General features: G+C 39.4%; 1 protein-coding gene across 1 annotated transcript in view; it reads left to right on the top strand.

Moving 5' to 3' along the window:
- Peak1 (pseudopodium enriched atypical kinase 1) overlaps positions 1–25,796 on the top strand; it is a 215,836-nt gene that overhangs the window by 38,014 nt on the left and 152,026 nt on the right. The window contains exon 2 of the mRNA XM_021173067.2: positions 6,312–6,375. The gene's annotated coding sequence lies outside the window, so the exon portion shown is untranslated. The remainder of the gene's footprint in view (positions 1–6,311; positions 6,376–25,796) is intronic.

Below are 25,796 nucleotides of genomic sequence, written 5' to 3'. Positions count from 1 at the left end.
CAACTACTTTGAGTACTGGTAATTTGCATATTAAATCTAAGGGTTTGATAACTTTAAAAAAAAGTATTTATTTTGGACCCTTGCCAGCTGCCATGGCCTAAATGTCTGCAGGTATTCAGGTTCAAGTGCTGTTGCTGGTAGTAATGGAAGACTGCAGCAGGCACAATCTAGTAGATGAGGTGGTTGGCATGAGAGTCAGTGTGGATAAGGAAGAGAACTCAGTTAGATGGTCAAGCAGATGCAGATACAGATGCAAGTATTTGCCATTTTGAAACAAGTGCTGTCAAACTGAAGAAAAGGTATTGGTGGAAGAACTGCAAGATGATGTGATCAGGATCAGAGTGTCATTGTCATGGCTGGCAGCAGGATGACGATGATGATGATTGATGTATGTATGTCTCTTAAGGTAGAACCAGTAAAACCAAAGCCCACTGATGAAGAATGTCTTCAGGACTTTCAACTTAGAATCTGCAACATTATCAAGCTTAGTTAGGGTTTCTATTGCTGTGAAGAGGCACTATAACTACAGCAACTCTTACACAGGAAAACATTTACTAGGGGTTGGCTTACAGATCAGAAGTTGAGTCCAGTGTTGTCATGGTGGGAAGCATGGTGACACACATGCTGCTGGAGAGGTAACTGAGAGTTCTACATCTATATCAGCAGGCAGCAGGGTGAGAGAGAGGGAGATTGAGAGGGAGAGAGGCTGAGAGAAAGAGACAGACAGAGACAAAGAGAGAGGGAGAGGCAGAGAAATAAAGAGTCAAAGAGAGACAGACAGTGGGTCTGGCTTTAGTGTTTGAAACCTTAAAGCCCACCATCAGTGACACACTTGACACTTACAAGGCCACACCTACTCCAGCAAGGCCACGCCTCCTAGTAGTACCATTCCCTATGAATCTGTGGAGGCCATTCTCATTGAAACTACCACACTTACCTACTGTTATTTTCAAATGATTATTTTTGCTAGTTTACATTCAATGCACCACTGCTCTTCTTTCCTTGCAGCTTTTACTGCCTTTCTGTGTTCTGTACATGCAGTGTTTTGAGTATTACTTGACATGGGGAATTTCTTTTCTGGCCCTTTTTGGTGTTCTGTTAAACTTTATGTAGCTTAAGAGACACCTGCTTCTTTTGTTAAAAATATTTTCTGTGCCTTTGGCCTGGCTTTTTTTTTTTTCCTCCTTCCTCTGTTCTTATTATTTAGATTTGTTCTTTTCATACTGTCCCAGATTTCCTGGATGTTTTGTACCTGGAATTTTTAGACTCTTGTTTTGCTTTTTAAGACACGGTTTCTCTGGGCAGTCATGGCTGTCCTGGAGCTCTCTCTGAAGGTCAGGCTAGCCTCGAAACTGGAGAGATCCACTTGACTCTGCCTCCTGAGTGCCGTCAGTAAAGACATTCACCACCACCACTGGTCTTGAGTTTTTAGCTTTAACATATTTTTGACTGAGGTATCCAGTCAAAAGAAGAAACCTACCTTATCGTCAATGCTTGGGATTTTCTCTTCCATGTTTTACATTCTGTTGGGGAGGCCTACCTCTGAGGTTTTTCTTTGACTTTGATATTTTTATTTTCACTTTTATCTCAGTTTGGGGTTTCCTTCGTGATTCAATTTCTACTTCCTTGTCTTCAATTGTTTTCATTATTTTATTCCATTATTTCCTTGCGTTTTCACAAATTTCAGTAAGCGGTTTACTTGTATCCTCATGAAGGTCCTTTAACACATTCATAGTTGGTATTGTGAAGCTCTTGTCTTGCTCTTCAGCTATATTGCATTTTTTAGGGCCTACCATAGTAGAGTTACTGGGTTGTGGTGGGAGCATATTGTCTTGGCTGTTTGTGCCAGTGGCTAGGCATCTGGAGCCATGATGATTGAATGTTTGTAGGTGTTGATATCAGGTCTTGCCTTTGTTGGGTGGGAGTTCCAGTCCTTGGTTTCTGGGCTACTTTCTTGATCTTAGGAAAGTGTGGTAGCTGTGGGTTCCCTACTTCTGCCCAGTTTTACTAGAATGTCCAGAAATTTGTATTTGTGTGCAAAACAGCAAAGTCAAAATGTCATAGAACCTGGTTCTGGTTTTATTATCTTGTCCCCTGACATCAATGAAACAGTAGACTTGTTGAAGACTTTTCTGTAACCTGCCCCCTTGTAGGAACATAGTGTCAGCCCAGGGCCTCTGGCCTGGTCGGATTCCACAGTCTTGGTGTTCTCTCCTCGATATTCAGTCCCGTGTTACTTATTTGCTCCTGTGTTAACTAACTCACAAATAACCTGCTTGTATGTACATTTAGCTGCGAACTTGCCTACTTACATGTTTATTTACATGACAAATTTTATTTTTTTTATATGTGGGTGTTTTGCCTGCTAGTATGTATTTGCACCACATACATGCAGTACCAAGAGAGAGTGCCAGATTCCCCTGAGACTGGAGTTACAAATGGTTGTGACCTGCTATGATGGTTCTGGGAATTGAACCTAGGTCCTCTGAAAAAGCAGCCAGTGTTTTTAACTGCTATGTCATGTCTCCAGCTCCTGTTTTATCTCTTTGTGAAATACTCAGTTCAGAAGCCACCAAATTCTTTTGGTAAAGAATCAGATATAATTTGAAGCTTTGTGGGCACAGAATGTCTATACTACATATTTTTTTCTTTTGTTTTTAATGTATCTTTTACCTATATGTATGCATGTGTGGGACTGTAATGGACAGGGATCATGGAGGAACTTTAACCTTGGATACCTCAGATGAGGACAGCAGGAGTTAACTCCTTTCCTGCTCCCAACCTGGCACTAAGAAACCAGTGGCAGCCCCATCATCAATCCTAGTAAGGATTTATCATCCTGACAGGTATCAGGTTTCACTCCTTGTTTGACCATATAAAGTTCACACACACATAGAGTACAGCCCCTGAGTATGCAAGTGTAGCATCTCCCAACACCCTTGTTCTGGCCAGGGTGGGCACTTGCTGTTCTTCCAGAAGATCGGAGTTTGATTCCCAGAACCCACACAATGGGTCTTGAGCAGTTAACCATAACTGTGTGAGTTCATGGGCTCAATAGCTATGCTATTTCCAACACCCTAACCCCATCCCCAGTCCCCAGCCTTCATCTCTTCTGTTCTTTCTGCTCCCACTTCTGGGATCTCTAAGCCCATAGATGTCCTGTTTAGGGTTGACCATATCCTTATCACTTTGAGTCTTTGTATTTACTACTGCCCAGTGCAAAAACTTTTTCTGACCAAGGCTGAGCTCAGCACTAACCTGTGTGTATAAACATAAATATCTAGAGGGCAGCTTGATAAATGTTACTTAGCCAAATGTGTAGTTGGTTCCTTGTAGCCCATGACCTTCCCAGCTATGGGCTTTTGACCATATATTTACAGTGTCAGATATGATTCCTCCCCACAGAGTAGGCCTCAGATCCAATCAGAAAGGTGATGACAGTCATACCTCTTGTACCAGTGGGTACCTCTTGTCTGACAGGTTGGTATTGTAGCATGCAAAGTTCGTGGCTGGGTAAGATTTGATGGCTTTTCTCCCCCAGCAACCCACTAGTATCGTGAAAGCTTGCCAGCAGGGAAGAGGCTTCCAGCTCAGTTCCAGCTTAATTTTCTCTGCCTGTAAAAGTAGTGCGTGGTGTCTTGATGTCTTCATCAGTAGGGCCTTATCATCTTTTCCGGTGGGAAAGCAAGAGCAATGGTAACCAAGAGCCTGTATTGTTTTGGGACCTTCATGAGCCTCCCTGACCAACAACTCAGGAAAGTTCCCATACGCAGCACTGGGATTTCTGTCTAATAACCTACAGCTTCTGGAAGCAGCATTATCTGTCCGTGTGGGATACTTCCATTTTCTTTTTAATTATATTTTTAAATTAGCTTATGAAGTGGTAGGTCACCATAGGATTTTTTTTTATACATCCTCAATATTGATTAATTCTCCTTACCCATCCCTTTCCCCACCTCCTACCCTACTGCTTATTTAGAAGAAAAGCTGGAAGAGAAGTCATTGGTTTAAAGGGTTGAATTTTGAGTGTTCGTTGTCTGTATATATAGCGAATGCATATGAGTATGCAGGTGTATGTGCCAGGGAAGGCCTGAGCAGGAGATTGGGTGTCCCCCCCCCCCCACCTTACCCTGAGGCAGTGAGCTCTGAATTTGCCTGTTTCTGCCCCTATATGCCGGGGCCATGGACACATGGAGCCATGTCAGCCTTGTGTGGGTGCTGGGGATTCTAGCTTGGGGCCTCATGCCTGCAGAGCAAGCGCAGAGTTAGTGGCTAAGAACCCACGCTAGCTTCCTAACCCCAGGATTGGAACTTTTTAAGGTTTCTGTTGACTGTTATAAATTGCTTTCCAGAAAGATTTTTAATATTTTACATGATCAAGAACAGTACACAAAGATAGCCATAATATGTATTGTTCTAATATATATTATAGTATATTACATTATTTAATTTCATAGCAATCAGAATAGCCTATATTATGTTAGAGTAACAGGCAATTCCCCCAAATCTCTGTGGCTTATTACAACATATTTATTTATTTATTTATTTATTTATTTATTTATTTTTGTATCTGCTATTTATATCAACAGGAGAGCCTACTTTTTTTTTTCTTTTTTTGAGTTCTTCGGGTAACCATCATCCCCACAGATTTCATGTACACTGTCAGTTGCTCCTGTAATCTCTGTGGAAATGTGTTGCTCTTCTAGTTGTGTCATGGCTTAAGTTTATACCTAGAGATGCCTCACGTCTGTACCATTTAGTGGTAACATAGACATACTGAACTTGAAAGAAGGTCTTAAAGTGCAGGCTTACTGTGAGCTAAAAAGGGTTGTTTGTTTGTTTGTTTGTTTTACATGAATTTATTTATAGAGGGAGCTCAAGCATGCCATTGTGAATGTGTGTAGTCAAGGACAACTTATGGGAGTCAGGTCTCTATTTCCTCTGTTGAGATCCCAGGGGTGAACCTAGCTTGGCAGCATGTATCTTGAGCCATCAAGTCATCTTGCCTTGATGCTTAAGATGGTCTGGAGCTACATAAATGGCCAACATTTTAAAAACAACTCTAACTTCATTGACAAAAGATGATGCTAGCTCATTTTAGTTTGATTTTTTTTTTTTTTTGCCAGTATACAATAGAATTGTGTTTCATATTTATAGGACTTTTAATGTTCTTTTTAATTTAAATTTTATAAATAATATGCTATTGGCTTACTTTTGCACTTCAGAGTTTTCAGATTGTTTCTGTTGTTTGGTTGGTTGCTTGTTTGTTTTTGTGGAGACGATGGCCACAGTAGTGTTAGGACAGAGGCAATTGCTGACTTGACTTTTGAGGATTGAGCTAATACAGTTTTATCATAGCATTAGAAATACTTAAACACAACACTTGCTGCACTAACACAAAAAACCGAGTTTAGATCCCTGGCATCCACATAAAAGAGGAGGTCATGGCCACAAACATACCTGTAACCCTAGCATGCAGGCAAAACCAGATGCATCCCAGAAGCTCACTGGTAGCTGGTAGCTCTCAAGTTCTGTGAGAGACCCTCTCTTAAGGGAAGAGAGCAGAGTGCTGGTAAGGGCATACAACATACTTCTTAAACCATACCAGCATGCCACACGCATGTGCACTCACACAGCCTTAATGTGGAGGATTATCATTAACATCAAATAAACAAGGTAGGGAATGTAGCTCAGAGGTAGAATGCTGACTTTAGCATGTGCGAGGCCCTCTTTTCAACTCCCAGCACAGAACAACCAAAACATAGCATTAAATCATCAAAGGCAATAGAAAGTCTGACATTTCTTTCTTGTGTTATTTTGAGAGAGGATCTTTATAGCTTTTAAGCTTATATTTTATAAATCTATCACTGAGAAAATCTAGGACAGGAACCTGGAGGCAGGGGCTAGAGCACTAACTTCCCATAACTTGCTCAAGCCTGCTTTCTTCTAGCTCCAGGATCATACCACTCACACTCAGCTGGGCCCTCTCACATCAATTATCAATGATGAAAATGTACCACACGCTTGCCCACAGACCAGTCTGGTGGGGCATTTTCTCAATCAGAAGTTCCCTCTTCCCAAATGACTATGGATTGTGTCAAGTGGATAAAAAATTAGCCAGCACAAGCTCTGACTCATCTCACCAGACTCAGGAGCTCTGAATTTTGGAATTGGTCCAGTCGTCTAAAGAACATTGTGATCACAAAAGAGTTTGGGAGTTAAAGTTAAAGTTTCCTGATGTGAGGAAGTAAGATGCCAGCTCAGACTTAGTTTTATTGACCATGTCTTTTTTTTTTCCCTCTTCATTCTAGGTGTCTGTCCAACCCAGGACTTATGCTCTAGATGTTTCTTGGTAGCTTGCCTAGAAAACCTAAGGTGAGATATTTATGAATGTACCTGGCACTTTATATGTAGTTTATAATAAGAATGAGTTGTTTCTGAAAATTAAAGACGATGATATATTTTCTTAAGTGTTTCAATAGAAAGCAAAGCTTTTTTGTAATTCTATGAAGCAGTCTGAATGCTTACAGTTTGTGGGCTAGTTTGGGAAATAAACTGATTCCATTGCTAAGATACTTTGGAGTATATTTTCATTGCTTTTCTCTACTTGAAAATGGAGTTACACATATGTTACTGATCTGATACACTTAAGGAAAAATTTGGCATTATAATCTGATGGTTTTAATTTTTTAATTTATATTTATATATTGATTTATAGACAGTTTCACTATATATCTCTGGTTGATCAGGAACTTCCTTTGTAGGCCAATATGCTTGAATTCACACAGGTCTATCCACCTGCTTCTTCTGTCGTGCTAGAATTGAAACTGTGCAATGTCACACCCTAATCTGACATGTTTAAAGACAAACCCTCTGTTACTTAAGTCAGATTAAGACAGTGGCTATTTAAAAGGCCAGTTAGTAAAAGGTTTCATACAATCTAGTCCTTAGACTCGATTACTTTCTGTAATTCTCTCTATTGGCCTTATGTAATAAAGTGTACCCATTAGTGTGCTAGTTGGTTTCCACACACTGTTTCCCTTTTACAGAAAGCTTTTCTAGATAATATTCTACTCTAAAGATAATACTAACTAAAGTCTTGTCTGATTCCTTACCTGTCTTGGCTTTAGTCCTCTTCATTTCCAAATTTTCTATTAAAAAAATTGTTGGGGGCAGACTGGAGATGGCAGGCTCAGCTGGGAGAGTACTTACCAAATGCTCACAAAGCCCTGGGTTGCTTCCCACACAACATTAACCTGGCATGGCAGTGCATGCCTGTAATACCAGCACCTGGGAGGAGGAGACAGGAGGACCAGAAGTTCAAGGTCCCCTACCTTGAGAGCTTGAGGCTAGACACATTAATGCATGAAACCTGTTCTCCAAAAAAATTTTTTCACCTTCATTTAAACACTTTGAAGTAGACCATTAAATCTCCAGTCTAGTCTTTCTACCTGAAGTCTGGCTGCTCCACACCATTCTTGTAATTGTCAACATGGTATTTTTTTCCCTAAAGTATAAATGCCAGCATGCCTGTCTGATTTTCAGAATCCTTCAGTGTCTTTGGATTATGTAATAATTTAGACTCTTTCACAGAGAACATCTAGTCTTTCTCCATATTTTCCTCCAACACACTAGTGCCCTAAGCATGATTGTTTAGTTCATAACACATCTTTACCAAGAAATGATTTGCACATTATAAAACTGACTCACTTAAAGTGTGCAGTTCAGTACTTTTTGTTGTATTTACAGAGATGTACAACCATTCCCACAATCTAATTTTGAAATATTTTAATACTTTGTAAAGTAGTATATGACAGTCAATAGTCATTCCTGTCGGCTGCTGATGTGCATGCTGGCTGCTGATCCTTTCTAGATGTTCCTTGCACATTCTGTAAGGTGCAGAGGTTCATTCATGTTGTAGCATGTGTCAGTCCCCCATTACCTTTTGTCACAGAATGATATTCTACTGTTTGTATTAGACTCTGGGCTAGTGAAAGTTTCTGAGTAGTCAGCTTTTTAAAAAGTTAAAATAAAATTCTCCAACCTTTTGGCTGAATTAGGATAAAAAGGAGGCGGAACCTATGAAAGTATAAGCTCTTGCTGTGGGTAGCTCAGCACATAGGGGGTGGCCCTTAGGATGTTTTATGGATCCAGGGCAGGCTAAGGACAGATAAATGAGACAAGAGTAGAAATGGGCTGAGGGAGACTTCGGAACCAAGTCTTTCATATTTCCCAGCTTCCAGGAAGTGGATGTCAAAGGGCCTAAGAAAGGCCTCAGCTGAGGACCACAGAGACGTCTGAATGATGGCACCTGATCTAGGAATGCAGCTATGCTTCAGAGTGTGGTCACTGGGGGGCATCTCCCCTGCAGTTCCCTTCAGATGCTGCTGCCTACTGGCTATAGTGCAATCTTTTGGGAAAAGCAAGTATCCTGTGGCCAAATGTCAGGGCTGTCTGCACAGCCCCTTACCATGCTTCAGTACCTGCCATTCATCTCCCCTTTAGTCCTAGTGGTTCATATACTGTCTTGTAAGTGGACCTAGGGCATTATGGGATTCCAGGCATTATGGGTGGAGAGTAGTCTCTAGGAGTGAGACTCAGTAGCGCTTCCTTTGGGTGCTCAGTACTGCTCACTACTTAGGAAGAGATGTGGCTATCAAAGTCCAAGTTCTACTTCTGTCATCCAAAGGAAGTAGTGGGCTGAGAATCTTTCAGTAGGCCTGCCAGGCTTCATTGTGCTGAGCTCTTAGTCTTTTTAGTCTGTCTATCTTTTTGTTGTATGTCCAGAAAGACTTCCTTAAGCTGGCGTGGTTTTCATACTTGTACCCAGAACCTTTCAGTGTGTCATCTTTTCTTGGAGATTACATTCAAATCTCTCACATCACCTGTGGAACATCTCTTGTGACCTCTGCTCACCTTTTCTTCCTACCAAGCCTTGCTTTTGCAGGTAGGTACTCTTCTACCTGTACAACTTTGCACACAAATACCAAGCAGACGTCTGTTTTCTTAGTGACATTTAGACACATCTGATAAAATGTGACTAAAGTGCTGTACTATTCAATTGGCTGGCCTCCAGATTTTCTTTTAATCAATTTCCCAGCTGCCTAATAATGCCATTTTTATAAAATAATTGTTGTGTGAAAGTAAATCATCTTGACTAAATACAGGAACTGATTGACCTATTTGCAGAAGAATTAGCTTAAACTCTGAGTATGAAGTAATGGAAGGGCAATTTAAAGAGTTGATTAAGGAACAAAGTATATGAATAGTAGAGCCATTAATGCTGGAAACGGTAAACTTTTTGATTATGATAAAATACCCAGAAACTCAGTTCCCAGCTATAAGATTGAAGTCTGTGAATAAACACAATAAAAATGATTGTCTGCCCTGTCCTAAGCTATTATTAATTAAAGTTTTGGTTTGGAAAATGTTCTTAAAATACTTGTCTTTGGAAAATTATTCTTTTTTTGGGGGGGGGGTATGTGATTTTTTTTTTTCAAGACAGGGTTTTCTGTATTGCCTGGGCTGTCCTGAAACTCACTCTGTAGACCAGATCTGCCTGCCTCTGCTTCCAGAGTACTGGAAGTGCCACCACCACTTAGCTTGGTAATTTATTCTTACTTATAATGAACATTTTTGTATCAAGAAGCTGATTGATTCTGCTAAACACAGCATGGGACTGTATCCTGGAATGTGACTCGATTATTGATTGAATAAACAACTGCTTGCTGAAGCACATTTCTTTGTGTACTCAGTTATGTGTAAGAAAGGCTTTCAGTCGCTGGTTCAGGAGGTAGGAGGATGTGTCATAGGTTTTAGTCATGATTCCAGTCCGGCAAGCTGACATTGGTGACTTCCTGTCCTCCTGAGTCAGTCTTATTGGGAAGACCAGTTTGTGTGTACATGATAAAGTGCTGTATAACCGTGACTCCAGACTCAGAGCTGAAGCAAGCTCTTGGCTCCTTCTCTGCCAGCCTTTTATCTTGTGGCTGGCCTAGCCCCGTTAACATTGTGTTCAGTTCTTATAACTTAGACCGTAGGATTATATTTCCTTTTATCTTCTGCTTACCATCATTTCTCTTGCTGTTGCACATGGTTGTCAGATGGTAAGCCAAGGTTCCATTAATTTTCACCTGTTTTGTTTCATTTAATAATTGCAACGAGTGTAGTGAGGTGGTGGGGTGGTGCCTCATTTTTCTATGAGGGAAACGTGAGGGAGATTACCGAGCTACCCACATGCTAGAGGTATGATGCCAGTCATTTTTCATTTTTATAAATGTATAGCTTAGGTGAAGACCTATTGTACCTTAGCTAAAGCAAGCTTTGATCTCCATTCCTGCCCCCCACCCCCCCCCGCTTGTTCTCAGTAATGGTTAGTGTCTAAACAAAATGGTATTATAGAAAAATATATGCATTTGATAGCATAACTTAGAAATTTTAACATTACAACACCATTAAAATGTCTTGTTAATATTATATAACATAGAGTGTATATTTGGGAATCCCTTAGTGCTGTAAAAAAAATGTCTTTCAAGTAAGATGAGCTAGTTCTTTGTTTTTAAATTTTTATTAAGTTTTAAAATCAGCATAACAATATAAATAGGTTGTACCCTGGCGATTCATACATGTATGTCATTGTACCTTGTTCTAATTAATCCCCAAGCTAATGTTTGTAATAGGTATAGTTTGTTTTTAAGGCATAGAGCTCTTTATTATATATACTCTAGCACAGTGGTTCTCAACCTGTGGGTCACAACCCCTTTGTGTGTGTGTGTGTGTATGTGTGTTCAGATGATCTTTCACAGGGGTCACTTATCAGATATCCTACATATCAGATACTTACATTATGATTAATAACTGTATCAAAATTACAACAAAATTACAAGGAAAATAATTTTATGGATGGTTGTCACTACAAGATGAGGAAATGCATTAAATGGTTGCAGCATTAGGAAGGTTGAAAACCACTATTCTATCAGGAAACTGGGGTGGATAGTGTTCTTAATATGTCCAAATTTGAGGCAGATGGCTCATCTTGTAGTTCTAACACTCTGGGGGCTGAAGCAAGAGAAACCTGAGTTGGAGATAAGCTCGTCTGAAAGAAATATTTCAGTTTACTTCATAATTTAGGAAAGATGTTAAACAGGGAAAACTTTTCTACATTATCTAAACATTTATGTTAGTTTCTATATTATCTAAACATACATGATTTTATAGATCTCTGGTTTGAATTAAATAAGAACAACCTCAGCAGTACTTACCATAATAGTGAACCTAGTAATTGATCTTTAAGTAGCCAAAGAATGAGTGCATTTTCTATTTGTTATGTGTGGATGCTTTCTTCCTTCTTTTCATTTTTATGTGTCTTCACCCCTTTCTTTCCAGGAAAGTAAAATCTATTAATGTTTTCTTCAACTAATGTTTCTGTATCTTTGACTTTTTTTTTCTCTGTTGTTTGTTATTCTGTCCCTAGTAGAGTTATTTTGGAGGAAGGGAAAACCTTATAGTTCTCAGACGCTTGAGAAATGATGGCTTTAGTCTGTCCACTGCTGTCTGGGTGGTGTCAGAGCTGGTACAGTGTAGTCAAAAAAGCACTGAACAGGCAAGAGAAATGACTGCTCCCATCTGCTTCCATCCTGCTTGAGTTGGCCTTTACCCCAAGGCCTTATCCCTCTCAGCTCAGCAAAATGAAACTATCTTTCCACAAACACCTTTCTTCGGAACTGTGGAACAGAAATGATTCCAGGTTTAGAAGTAAGCTAAAATGTACCGCCAGAACAAAGGAGAACTGTTTCCTGCTGCTCCAACTTGCATTCCTAGGCAAGACAGCAGCATGTATTCTCATGGGAGATGCCACTGAAAGTTTTGTTATGGCAAAAGCTTAGATTTAGCATATCAGTATTGGTAAGGAGAGCAACAACTGCACAAATTAGAATTGCGATTCTTTGAGCTTCTGTTTCTTAAGTTAACTTAATGGAAAAGAGAGGACATTTCTGAATGAAAGTCATTTGGTTTCTGTGTCATTTCGTGCTTCTCAGTGTTATTTCATTCAATAAAGTTCTTCTGTCCTCCCTCTTTCCTGCCCCTCTTTCTCCCCTTCCTGTATGTGTGTTGCATGCATGTAAGTGTGTATATGCTTGTGTCCATGAGCACATGTGGAGACCAGAACAGGATGTTGGTGTCATCCTCTGTCATTTTTACTGTATCACCTTGAGACAGGTCTTACTGAGTTTTTGTTGGGCTGGCTGACTAGCAGGCTCTCTGGATCCTTCTTTCTTTGCTCCCTAATATGGTAGGTGTACAGGTGTACATAGCTATGCCCAACTTTTTGCCTGAGTGCTTGGGATTTGAGCTCAGGTTCTCAGGTGTGCAGTGCAAGCTCTCTTTCCTACTGAACCATCTTCCCAGCCTCCTTCCTGGTTTCCTTAAAAATATTATGTCTCAATCATGACGTGTGCCATTATCAGTGTATACATTCAGGCTTTTAAAATGTATTCAAATAAATAATACAGCACTAATATATCAGGTCTGGCATACCTCAGTGATATCAAATATGCTGGTTTGCTTTGATCCATTTTAATCAGTTTTACTTGACATGATTCTCAAGTTTTGAAATATGCTTCTTTTAAAAGTTGATATCCACTCAGTATCCTCTTTTTAAAATCCTTTCTTGAAGCTCAAATTTATGTCATTAAATTCTGCTTTAATTTTTTTTTTTTAAATTAAGAGGATCTCCCTGGAAAATGAGGGCACTATATAACTTTTCCTTTGTGTGAGATGCATGGTAAGAAGCAGTCTAGTTTCCTAATGAATGACCAGAGTCACAGAATCATCTTAGTTAATCAAAAAAATTTGTCAAAATTTAATACTCTTTTATGATAAAAAGTTACCATCACACTAAAAATAGAAAATTATTTCACCTAATAAAGTCCATTTATGGAGTACTCACAGCCAATCTTATGCTGTAAGCTTTTCCTTTGATATCATGGGCAAAGCAAGGACACTGTGTTATGAATCCTAACTAGAGGGATGATAAAAAGTAAATAAAATTGATCCAAGCTAGAGAGGAAAAAGTAAAATTATCTATTTGTGAGGATTTAACATTATTATAGGTAGAAAATTCTAAGATTATGCAAAAAATGGTTAGAACTCATGAATTCAGCAGTTTGTTGGGTACCATTTTAGCCCATAATGTATATTTCTATACATTAGCAGTACAACAATTTTAGAAATAAAAATAATTAGTAAATTTTACTAACAAGGTGAAAATCTTTAAATACTGAAAACCACCAAGTACTGTCAAAACAAATTAAAGACATCATTTATGTCTTATGTTTATGTAATGGAGACATATTAGTTATTCATGGCTCTGAAGGCATTGACACTATACAAAATAATTTATAGAACCAGTATAATACCTATCAAAATCCCTGTGAACTTTTTTCCTGAAACAAAAATTCATCTTAAGAGCATGGAATCTTAAGGATTCTGAAATATAATATCACGAAAACAACTAAGGATAGGTCTCACACTTTCCAGTTATTTCAAACCATAAAGCTGGGTGAGCAGGATGCCTAAGTGGGTACTGTGCTTCCCCGGCAAGCCTGCAAACCTGAGTTCTGTGCCCTGTGCTGACGAGTTCTATGTCAGCTTGGTACAAGCTAGAGCCATCAGAGAGAAGGGAGCCTCACTTGAGAGAAGGCTTCCAGAAGGCTGGGCTGTAGGCAAGACCATAGTGCATTTTCTTAATTGGGATTAATGGAGGATAGTCCATCCCATTGTGGGTGAGGTCACCCTCAGTTGGTGGTCCTGGGTTCTATAAGAAAGCAAGCTGAGCAAACCATGAGGAGCAGGCCAGGAAGCAACACTCCTCCATGGCCTCTGCATCAGCTCCTGCCTCCAGGTTCCTGCCCAGACTACCTTTGATGATGATCAGTGATGTGGAAACACAAGGAAAACAAACCCTTTCCTCCCCATGTTGCTTTGGTCATGGTGTTTTACCACAGCAGTAGTGACCCTAACTAAGGCATCCTTAAAACCCGTTTTCAAAAGCTAGATGCTATGGTACATGTCTCTAATCCCACCTCTCCTGTAGAGAGATGGGAGGTGGACATAGATTTGCCTGGAAGCTAACAGGACAGACAGCCTGAAATATGCGGGGTAGCAGAAACAAGAGAGACCCTGTGTCAACAAAGTGGAAGGAGAGACTCCTAAGAGTGGTCTGTCCTCTGACTTCCATATATGCACATGGCACACATATACATGGCTGCATGCACACACAGTTACATACATAGGCACAATAAGTTTTTTTTTTTTTTTAACTATAACAAGGCTATAATAATCCAAATTGTGTGGTACTGGCATAAAGACAAATGTATGAAGCGATAGAATAGAACAAACCCAGAACAAAAAGCCAGAAATTAACCTTTTTATATGTTAAGTGGCTTTTGTATAGCAAGACCTTTCCTGGGGAAAGTCAGGTTTATTTGTTCATGTTTTCAACAAATGATGTTGAGAAAACTATTCATCCGAATATGGAAATTGAAGTTGAACTTTGCCTTATATTGTATATAAAAAATAACCCAACACAGTTTCAAGACCAGGATGTAAGAGCTAACAGAAAAGTTTTAGAAGAAACTGCAGATGAAAAGCCTAATGTCATCAAGTTTGGCAGTTATTTTATAATCCCAAAAACTTCATTAAAATTAAACACCTTTATTTAAAATAAATTGACCAACAGAGTAAAACGGCATGCTAAAAAGTAGGAGGAATGTTTGCAAATCATAGAATCAATATCTACAATGCATGAAGAATCTAAAATATGTTCAGAATACTGTTTACAGTTGATAACACGAATCTTATTTTATAACAGTGTTGACTATCTCATGTGTGCTGCCATGTGGTTGCTGGGAACTGAACTCAGATCCTCTGGAAGAGCAGCCAGTGCTCTTAACCACTGAACTGTCTGTCCAACCCCATAGTGCCAATTTTCTTAAGAGATAAATTTTTTATGTTTTTCTCTGGAATCTATTATGACTTATTTATGACCTAAATTTTTTATTAAGTCCTTTTTGCATCCATCTATTCAGTGTATGCATCTGTGTACATGTTGTAGTCAGGGGACAACTTGGGAGTCAGTTCTTTCCTTGCACTGTGGGTTCCAGGGATGAACTCAGGTCATTACCAGATTTGGGAGCAAGGATCTTTACCTACTTAGCCATCTCACTGGCATCTACATTTTCTTTATGGAATTTTACACATTAATTAATTGAGTTGCTTCTCAATTTTGTGATAGTGTTTCATTATGTAGCTCTGGCTGGCTGGGACTGACAGATCGCCTACCCTTGCCTCCTGAGTGCTGAGGTTGAAGAGTACTCTTCCATGCCCAACTATTACAGGATTTTTAAAAAGGGGTCCTTATTAAATTAGTTCCACCAATAATTTTAATTTTTGGAGTTGTGTACATGTATATGTGGATAAATATTTTTGCATTCACGGTTGATATTAGTGAGTATGTGATGTTCTGTAGCTACACCTTTTAAGACTAATCTCACATATATCTCTTGTCGGAGAGCCTACTTTTTATAGATTTCTTTATAAGTGGTATACTTTTAAGTTACAATAATTCTTTTCCATGTCCTCAGCTGTTGAGAGAGCAGAAGTTGGAGTCAGGTGTCTTCCTGGATTGTTCTTCATCCTATTTTTTTTCAAGATAAATTGATGGAGACTTGAATGTGTACATACAGCACAACAAAAGCAGAATGTACAGAAGTTAAAATTTGAGATAAGTGTGTGGGGAGACATGGTAGCATACATCTCTAATTCTAGCACTCAGGAGGCACAACTCAGAGTTCCCTGCTAGCCAGGGGCTCCATAGGGAGGCCCTGTCCACCTACTCACTGAGTTGGGGAGCTGGAGAGACGCTCTGTGTTTAAGAGCACTGACTTCTTTTTCAGAGGATCCAGGTTCAATTCCTAGCACCCGTGTGGTGGCTTAAACTGTAACTCCAATTCCCAGGGCTCTTGACAAGCTCTCTGGCATCCACAGGGACCAGGCATACATTTGGTGCACAGACGTGCATGCAGTGAAATACACATAGACATAAAATGATAAATTATTAAAAATTGAATTGGTCTAGAATCTATTCCAGACTGTATTTAACTCTCATTTGATATTTTAGGTTTGGATCTTGAGGTGCCAGGATGATGCTAACAGGATCGATTACTTAAAAAACAAAAAACAAAAAATAAAAAGCAATCCCATTCTCACTTTTCACGCTGTTTCCATTATTGATTATAAGTTTCAGTGATCATTCTTCTTGATATTAATATGGCTATTCACTAACTCTTTTTACTTGTCTTTCAGTGACATTTCTTCATTTAGTGTTACCTCATTTTGATCCCTTTCAAAATAAATATAATATTAAATTTTCTTGCTGCCTTTATGACTCTATTATCTTGTCTTAGTTTAGTTTAAGTAGACTTCTTCTACTTTTTGTTTCTTAGATTTTAGGGGTACCTGGGACTTTGGGGTACCTCAGGCTTTAGGTTGCCATGTACTGCTGCTGCCTAAGTTTCATTTGTCATCCCTTTTGTCACTCATTCCCTTATCTTTGCTTTCCTCCCCTAAGCATCAATTCTAATCCAGTTACTGTGTTTGGATATTTGCTTAACACTGGAAAGCGGGTAGTGTTTCCTATGTATGTGCTCTGGTTTCCGTAAACGACCCTTGCCTGTGTGTTCTGTTTTATGTGTCAGGAGTGGTGGGGTCAGGGGACACAGACAACTTGCTTCATGCTGCTGCCTGTAGCTGCCTGAGTTCTCTCGGAGACCTCTGCTTGGGTGAGCTGAATTCTCGACTACACTGAGGAAGAACTTGGAGAAGCGGAACTGGAGTTACTAAGGAACAGCTTTAAGTAGATTTAAGCATGAGAGTTAGTAAAAAGAAAGGTGTTTAGGGAAGAATAGAACACATCTAAGTGTGGGTGTGAGCTTTTCAATATTCATATGCATGATTTTGTGGATTCTAAAATTACCTCTTTCAAAGGGTTCCTAAGGGACCCTCTCCCTTTTCTCTTTCTGTAAGTGAGATTGTAGGATGGTTCCTGAGGTACATTGGTTGGGAGGGGCTACAGGCTGGTGGGGCAGAACAATAGGTCACCAACTTTGTACAAGGAAGTCAGCTATGTTTTTATTGTAATCGAGTTTATAGTCTTGTTTGTGAGATTTCCAGAAACTTGTAGATTTACAGCTGGGAAAGGAGCAAGGCCGTACTCAAGGTTATGTGTGCTTAGACCTTAGCCGTGGTTCATTACAGCTTTGACATCCTTATTGGAAATGGCTCTGCAGAAAAGGATTATTGTCTCTTTGTAGATAGCCATAAAAGCAAATTTTGTTAATTATGTTGGCATTTTTTATTCTGAGCTGGCGAAACTTCAGGCAGACTCTGGGGTCTCTTTATCATGCCTCACTGTACTTTATCAATACTGCAATAAACTTCATTTTTTTTCTTAAAGAGATATATATTTAAAAATAAAATTGGAAAATTTTTGGAAGTCCATTATTAAGTTCACTAAGAATTACCTGGTTTTTCTTTAGAATGACCATATAGTTTATAGTCCTTTGAGCACTGCTTAAGGATTTCTAGACTACAACTCCATTTCTCATGAAAGTCAGCCAAAATTGAACGGAGAGTTTGTGTTTGTAAGCCTGGTGTCATAGACTTGTACCTGTGATCTCGGTTCTCGGATAGTAGCTGTAGGAGTATATCAAGGAAGGTGGAGATAAGAGAGTATTAATTTTGGGTAAGATGCCTCATTGTTATGAATAAGGTAAAAACAGAGTAGGTCAGGATGAAGCCTTCATCCAGAAGAGGCTGATAAAATACAAAAGCCTTTGGTCTTAGTAAAATTTCCTAAAGGGCACTTTGTGGTTAGGAAATATGAGGGCAAGCCCTACTGGACAAATAAGACCTGCCCACCAGCCATGTGGAGCATTTAGCCCTGGAGCTGTAAATGGCTAGGTTTTGCTGTGTGCTCATTATGGTTCTTGGAATGCAAACATGAATGAAGCGGACTCTCTGTCCCGGAAGTTTGTGGTTATAGACAAGTGGGTACAAGACTTGTGCCTCATCTGCTCTTTAGGAGAGCCGTTCGCTCTGTGAAGTTGACTCTTGCTGTGTAGTGTTTGATGGCAGCCAGCCTTGTGTCTCTGTTCTCGTTCCTATTTTACTCTCTAAAATTAAGGTCTGCATTAACTGAATATTCGAGATCCCACAACCATCATTTCTAGCCTAGTGAAAGATTTCCCAGGAAGGGATAAGATCAGGTGTAGTGTTTCTTTCTTACAGTGTGATGACTGGAGTGGGAGGTATAACATGCTGGCAAGTCCCTTTGCATTGACAAAGTAGACATTTGGAAATATTACCTAGAAGCATGAAGTCATTAAAAGTAATAAGTTATATAACAGATAGTGCTAATAATGTAGAAAAGAGTGCTGGGGAAAATAGCGTGAGTGTGGTTTCCAATCTTTCTATAACTAAATTCGCATTAAAAGACCAGCAAATTACAGCCTCTGCTTTCACACCTGGCTGTCCCCGAGAGGTAGAAGGTAAGCCCCGATTGCTGAAGACACCATACACTTCAGATCCAGGGCCCAGAAGCTCCTGACCTGAACCCTCACCTGAAAGCCTCTTCGCTGAGTAGTTTCCATGATACACGAAGGAGCCATGCCAGCTTCCAAAGGAGGAAAGCAACCAAGAGTTCTACCCAGTGATGGTGCATGCATCACAGCGATGAGCATGGATGGCACAGTAGTAACCTTCCGGGTTCACGAGTGGCATGCGTGCCCTGCCAGTAACCAGCAGCTCTCTAATTGGACTTCTGGCCTACTCAACAAGTGGGAAATCAAATGGGGGTTGTGGTGCTTTGCTCTGACGTGAACCTCTCCTGGTGTATTTGAAGATGGTGCCGGCCAAGTTTATTTTGCATTTTGTTTCCAAATCATTTACGGATGAATTACAGATTTGTAGTGGCAGTTGTTTTATAAACAGAAACATCATTTCATGGCTTGTTGGATATACTTTTGTCTATTAATAAGAAATGTAATTTGTTTTATGAAATAGAACAATATCTCATTTTACATTTTCGATTCTAAAGAGCATCTAAAGATGCATGGGCTGTTGTGTGGCTTACCGTTTGCTTCGTTGTCTTTCTCTTTCTGTACACACTGCACTGCTCCACGCCATGAGTACATACTTTTTAAGTTTGACTTATTTGTCCTTCTTTGACTAATTGGCAGTTGTCTGATGCTGAGTGGATGTTTTTGTTGTTTTTCTTGAACATTTAAGTGAAAACAACTCCTGTATCCCCAGACCAGCTGTCTATAATAATTACGCTTTATCCGTTTCTTCATTACTAGCCACTCACTGGGTGTGGTACTACAGAGAGAACCATCTCCCCAGCCCCATAAATGGGTATTTTGCCTGCATTGTGTGTCTTTGTACCACATGTGTGACTGGTGCCTAGGGAGGCCAGGAGCGTGTAGTGGATCTTTTGAAATTGGAGTTACGGACTGTCGTGATCCACGGTCTTGGTGCTGGGAATCAAACCAGGTCCTTTGAAAGAACAGCTAGTGCTCTTAACTGCTGAGCCATTTCTTCAGCTCCAGAAAGCAGTTTTTGGGACCATGCAGACAGCAAAGGATCTCAGGCTGAAAAGCGTCAGTGCCTTAGTCGTCTTCTCAGTAGAATGATCTACTTCTGGACTTTCGTGCTGCGTCTCCAGCATTGGGCCGGCCGCACAGCACATGCTTGTTCTGTTTCTCATTTGTATTTTAGTTTGTACTTGGCTGACTTGGTTTAGTTTACGGTGTTTTACAGAGAGCACTTTGAGTAGCCAATGAAGATGTTAGCTCTAGGAGGCCAGACCTCCAGGTGAGCTCCTTTAAAAAATGCATCTTGCCCCAATTCTCCTTTTCTCATTATTTCCTATGCAATTATGTCTTTTTTTTTTTTAAACTACTTTAACAATATGTTTATCGAGCCTGGCTGTGGTAGCCTTTATCCCAGAACTTGGGAGGCAGAGATAGGTGGATCTCTTGAGTTCGAGGACACAACACAGTTCAGGACTACACAGAGAAAAAACCCTGTCCCCTCAAAAAAACCATCCATCCAAAAAGAAAACACAATAATAATGACAAAAAACACAAAAAACAATCAAACAAGCACCCCCTCCCCCCAATTCATCATATTGCTTGATAGTAAAGTATAAAGTTGTACCAGAAATCTTGCAGTGTCAGTTCAGTATGGCTAACAGCTTTGGACATGTCAGCATGAAATATGTTTGCTTCCCCCCCCCCCCATTGAAAAAGAAGTTGGGATCATATTGGGAAAGCTTTTTCAGCATTCGAATGTACTAATGGGCCAATCAGTGGGTTAAAGTCCATGTGGTGTATGTAAAGTGATCTCGAGCCTGTTATTGGAGAATGACCGTTCCATTATCAGATTAGACTCATCTCCATTGGGACTACAGAGTAGTTAGTGGTCCTGGAGCAGCTGCGAGGGAGCTGAGCTGTTTTTGTGATGTCAGAGCATTCTTGAAGGCAATGTGAACTATTGCTGTTTTGGGCTACTGTGTCCAAGGTGAGTTTCTTTCTTCATAATATGCCTATCAATTTTCAGACTTCAGAGTATGAGTGTGAATACCTTTTTAAAACACTTTAATCATTTTATCTTTGGGTTTTTATAATACTGCTTTTTCTTAAATAGTGTTAAATGGCTATTTTTTTTTCAACAGAATAATCTAGCATTTGTGTAGATTTTTTTTTTCATTTGGTGTAGGATGTTACTTATCAGGGTTTGCATAAAACAATCCAACATCCCTCTACAGCTTTTCTGTTAAATGAAAATATTTCATCTTGGTGTTGGTGTACTTTAGTATATTTTGTATGAAGTTCCACTAATACTGAGTATTAGTATCATATATTTATATACATTATAAAAATTAGTTTTCCTCATAATTGTCTGCTCCTTACTTATAGAAAATAAGTTGATAAAGGAATTCAGACAGATAATTAAAATGTATTAAAATCAGGTTTGAGTTATCTTATTGGCATTGGAACTTCAAATGATTGTCAGGTTCTTTCAGCAGCTGGTTTCAGACTAAATGAGCTCCCGCTCTTAACAACTGATCTGCCTTAGAACTCGGAATGCAGTGAGCAGTTCAGCCTAACGCTTTGTTTTCTGGTTTTTAAAATCTGGGTTTATTACCATGGAAAACACTGAGGCTCGTTAAGAATGTTTGGATTTTCTTTGAGTACCCAAAGGTTTTCTTTCAACTTCAATGATATTCAGGTAGCATATTTCATAAGTACGTCTGAATGTGCTCTGTTGTTGAATATGTTTAGTTGAGAGTACGATCACTTTCTGAAACCTTCCAAATACAGTTTATGAAACAGGCTTTGTTCTGCCTGCCTATAGTATGAGTTCATTTGTCACCAGCAATTTTTTATGCATTTCATATGTTAAATCAGTTCCTAAATAGAATAGGATTAAGAATACAGCCTGTGTTGAGGGAATTGAATGTCAGTTTTGGGGCTCTCTTCAACATCACAGACACTTGTCCTTCCGAAGACTGTGGGACCTTGATCTGAAAGAGAGGCTTTGTGATGAAGGGAATCACTCCTGCATTCAGAGTTCTGTCATCAGATGAAGTGCAGGCTGAACAAAGAGGGGTTGCAGGGCAGCTTTTCATCCCTTCACTTTGTTTATAGCAGGAGGATATATAGACTGAGTTTTCATTTTTAGGAAGTAAGTCTCATTTTTGAAGTGATTCCTGGAATTTCTGGAGTTTTTGGAGACATTTTGGGTTCTTTACTTGTCCTGGTTTCAAGTCTGCTTGTTTACTCTGCTGTTGTAAGATTAGCAGGGTCCAAGGTTTCTCGCTCGGCTTGTCAACCTGAGAGAGTAATTGGAATGTTTGTCCTTGAGTCTCCTCAACTAAGCTCATAGACTCGTCACCTTGGAATTTGTTATGTCACTCTGTAAAATCTACGGTGGCGTGAGGGAAGCGCCTGGGGAGGTTAAGCACGTCAGGACAGCAGGCTGAAATGACTTAGGAGTGGAGAGATCTAACTGTATTACCTGTAGTTTTAGGGAGTACTTTGAGATCAGCTTTCTCTTCCAGTTTAGAACATTTACCAAACAAATGGAAGTTACATAGCGTTAGGCTTCATGCTACTAACGGTGGTGGTTGTTCTATTGTTTGTACAGAAGGACCTCATATTCTGCTCCATCTTACTCCATTCTTCAAAACTAATTTATCTCCATATAGCATAAGTAAAATTTAAGTTGAGCATGTTTCAGGATGAATACATTGTATCAAACTTAGCATGATGGAGAGAGGTATAAAAAAAGCAATGGGTATGATAGAGTTGGATTATGAGATTCCAGTTGGAAAAAATGATCATTCATCTTATAAGTTGAGATTGATTTGTGTATTATTGAGGGAAAGTATATAAAAACTCTTAGAAACTTCATCTTATCATTAGTGCTAAAATTGAAAGATAGCATTTCTCCCTGGGGATTTTAGCTTGCCAAGAAAGTGCAAACGTTAGGAGGAGAGGTACTGCTTCTGGCCTGTCTCCTCTGTAGAAAAGCGCTTGCCTGTTCAGCTCTACCTGCGAGCTCTGGCCACACTAAGAAAAGTGTCCCCAGAGAACGGTTGTAACTGGCTTTGCCTGCTTCGTGTTGTCTTCAGATTTTACTATGTATGGGATGCGGGAATTGAATTCAATTTGATACATCATTGCCCTGCGCCAAATTGTCTTACAGACACTAGCAGACACATATTTCAGAGATTTTCTGCAGAGATTGTGGATACAGTATTAGAAATTATTTTTAGCCACTGTGAAAAACAGTATGAAAAATACACTGTGGATCAATTTGATAATGCATTTATTGAAAAAAAATTTATTGCACTCATATTCCATAAGTAGATGCTAGAAGCATGGAGATGAATAAGATTTGATTCCTGCCCCCAAGGATATCATTGTCTACTTTTTAAGCTTTAAAATTTGGTACAGAGAAATAAGAGGCTCAACCAGCTTCTAAATGAGGTGGTTTAACTCCCAGCTATGAAAACCAGTGAACTGCACAGACAGACCATCAGTTGTTGGTGTTGATAGTCTATTTCGTTCTACCTCCTCCCACCCCCCCAAAAAACCCTGGGAAATAAAATTGTAGTAAACAGTGGAATTGTTCCTCTAGATGATTTTGTAGTGGTTATTAAACGTTTTTGTGACCATTTCTCTAGGGGCCAACTACATGCAAGCCTCATGCTCAACACCGGGGATTTGAAATGTATGAGGCTGTGCATTTTATTCTTTAAGAGGCCAGTACTAAAAAGAACTATATATAAAATAATTGCACTGTGCTGGTAATAGCCATGGATTTTATTGTTGAATTCTGTTCCAATTGATTTCTCTTGCTAGCAGTGACCCAAGGGTGTGCATAGAGACTCAAGAGTTTTCTTGGGAGCAGTGATACCAAGGGCAAACAAAGAGGAAACTAAAATTATGAAGCCAAGTGCTTGGGTAATGACAGAGGGCCAGTCTGCCAATCAGTATCTTTTATGAGCTCTTTTTTATGTTAAATTTATGTATTAACAATTTCAGTGGCAAGGGAAAATATGTATATTCTAGAAAGCATGGAAACATATTCTGTGGGGCCAAGAGGGCTAGAGCACATGATGCTCTTTCAGGGAACACGATGTCATTTTCTAGCACCCATGTCAGATGGCTCACAATTGTCTGTAGCTCTAGCTCCAGGCCTTTCATGACACTTTCATGAAAGTGGCCTTCATGTATACCTGTACACAAGTTGTATCACATTTGTTGCATACGCACACAGACACACTAAACGCACACAAATAAACATAAATCAATCTTTTAAAATGGGTGGAGGTGGTGGTGTCTATTTTGTTAGAAAAAGGTCCTTTGTATTCTTAATAAAATCTTATATTGGCCCTGCTTTTTTTGTTGACCTTTAACGACAGTTTTCATTGGAAACAGCTTCGTTAGCAAATGAAGAAAGAAACAAAACCAACAAAAAGCTGTACAGATCATCAGTCACAGTGACACAGCCAGCAGTAGTAGGCACTTTGTTCTGCTCTGGCTCGATGCATCTGTGACTTGGTACAGAGAGGCCTGATGTCTCAAGACTGACAAGACAGCTTGTGGATAGAAGTAACCATTGAGGGAGATTGATTTGCACAGAGCTGTAGAAGTCTCCATCCAGAATTTCTATTATGTATGTTGGCTGGTTGAAGTTGATATTGTCCTTTATTATTCTTTCAAACATCTTAAAAGGTGAAATACTTCAAAGAACCTTTATCCCTGTGTCCTGGGGTTTTCAGCGGAAGTGTGCTTTCCCATTGTATCAGAAGCCCTCCTGGAGTTTTCTGTGCACCCATCAAGCCTTCCTTGTCTGGCAGATGCAGCCACTTTTCGTTTCCTTTACTTTCTTTTATTTAGGAACTTTCAAAATGAACAATGAACTCTTTGGTTACTTTAGGATTAATGATTGTGTGGCTAAGTATAATCTTATTTTACCAATTTCTTCAACAATTCTGTCTCTTTTGAAATAGGAATAATTTTAGATCACTAAAAAAAAAAATGAAAGCCTTGAGTTTTACAGACAGTAAGTACATCTGTAACATCTGTAACCTAACATCTGTTTGGGGTAAATTATTGCTTATTTTCAATTTACTAGAATTCGATATTGCCCCCCACCCCACATTTTTTTGTGTAATGTGTGAAGTTCTAGGGGTGGGGTGGGGAGGACATTTAAGGGTTAATTAAGTTTAGAGAGAAAGTGAGAGGAGACCATTGGGTCAGGATGTTTTTTTTTTTTAAAGATTTATTTATTGATTATATGTAAGTACACTGTAGCTGTCTTCAGACACCCCAGAAGAGGGAATCAGATCTCGTTACGGATGGTTGTGAGCCACCATGTGGTTGCTGGGATTTGAACTCCGGACCTTTGGAAGAGCAGTTGGGTGCTCTTACCCACTGAATCATCTCACCAACCCGGGTCAGGATGTTTGTTCAGTCTTTGAGTGTTCAAGTGTAATGGTTAGGAATGTTATCACAACCAAAGGGAATTGTATCCAGAGCCCATTAGTTATTAGTCTTCTTGATTCAAGGTCAAGTTTTGGCAAAGCTCCACCTTTTGAATTAAAATTGATAGCTTTGCTATCTTCAGAAAGATATTGGCCACGTTCTTAGTTGCTTTTTAGTCCAGGAAACCAAATACCAGCTCTGATGAGCAGTAGCTGGCTGGTAGACCTGGGGACAGTAAGAAAACAGCCAGCGAACATTTGGGAAGAAGTTGCTACACTCCACATTCAGGAGGGAGGACTAGAGTCTGTATTCCCTCCCTCCTGACATAAGTTTGGTACAGTCAGAAAGTAGTCTGGAAATAAACCACGAGCCGTTCTTAATCATATTATACTTCAGAAAACCATCTTTCCTGTTCAGAAACTTCCAGTTTACTGCCCAAGACTTTGTTTCCACTGGTCAACATCTGTGTTTTAAAGTCTCTCCTCTAGTATCTCTTTCCTTTTCATGAGTTACTATCTTGTAAACACTTTTAAAATCCTAATACAAAAAGTTTCCAAATACAAAAGCAAGGATAAATTATGAGAATCTCTTTCTTTCTTTCTTTCTTTCTTTCTTTCTTTCTTTCTTTCTTTCTTTCTTTCTTTCTTTCTTTCTCTCTCTCTCTCTCTCTCTCTCTCT

The sequence above is a fragment of the Mus caroli genome, chromosome 9 (assembly GCF_900094665.2).
Source record: "Mus caroli chromosome 9, CAROLI_EIJ_v1.1, whole genome shotgun sequence".
In the NCBI taxonomy this organism is placed as follows: Eukaryota; Metazoa; Chordata; class Mammalia; order Rodentia; family Muridae; genus Mus; species Mus caroli.
Note: the sequence above shows the minus strand (reverse complement) of the source record. Positions and strands in the feature narration are given on the sequence as shown.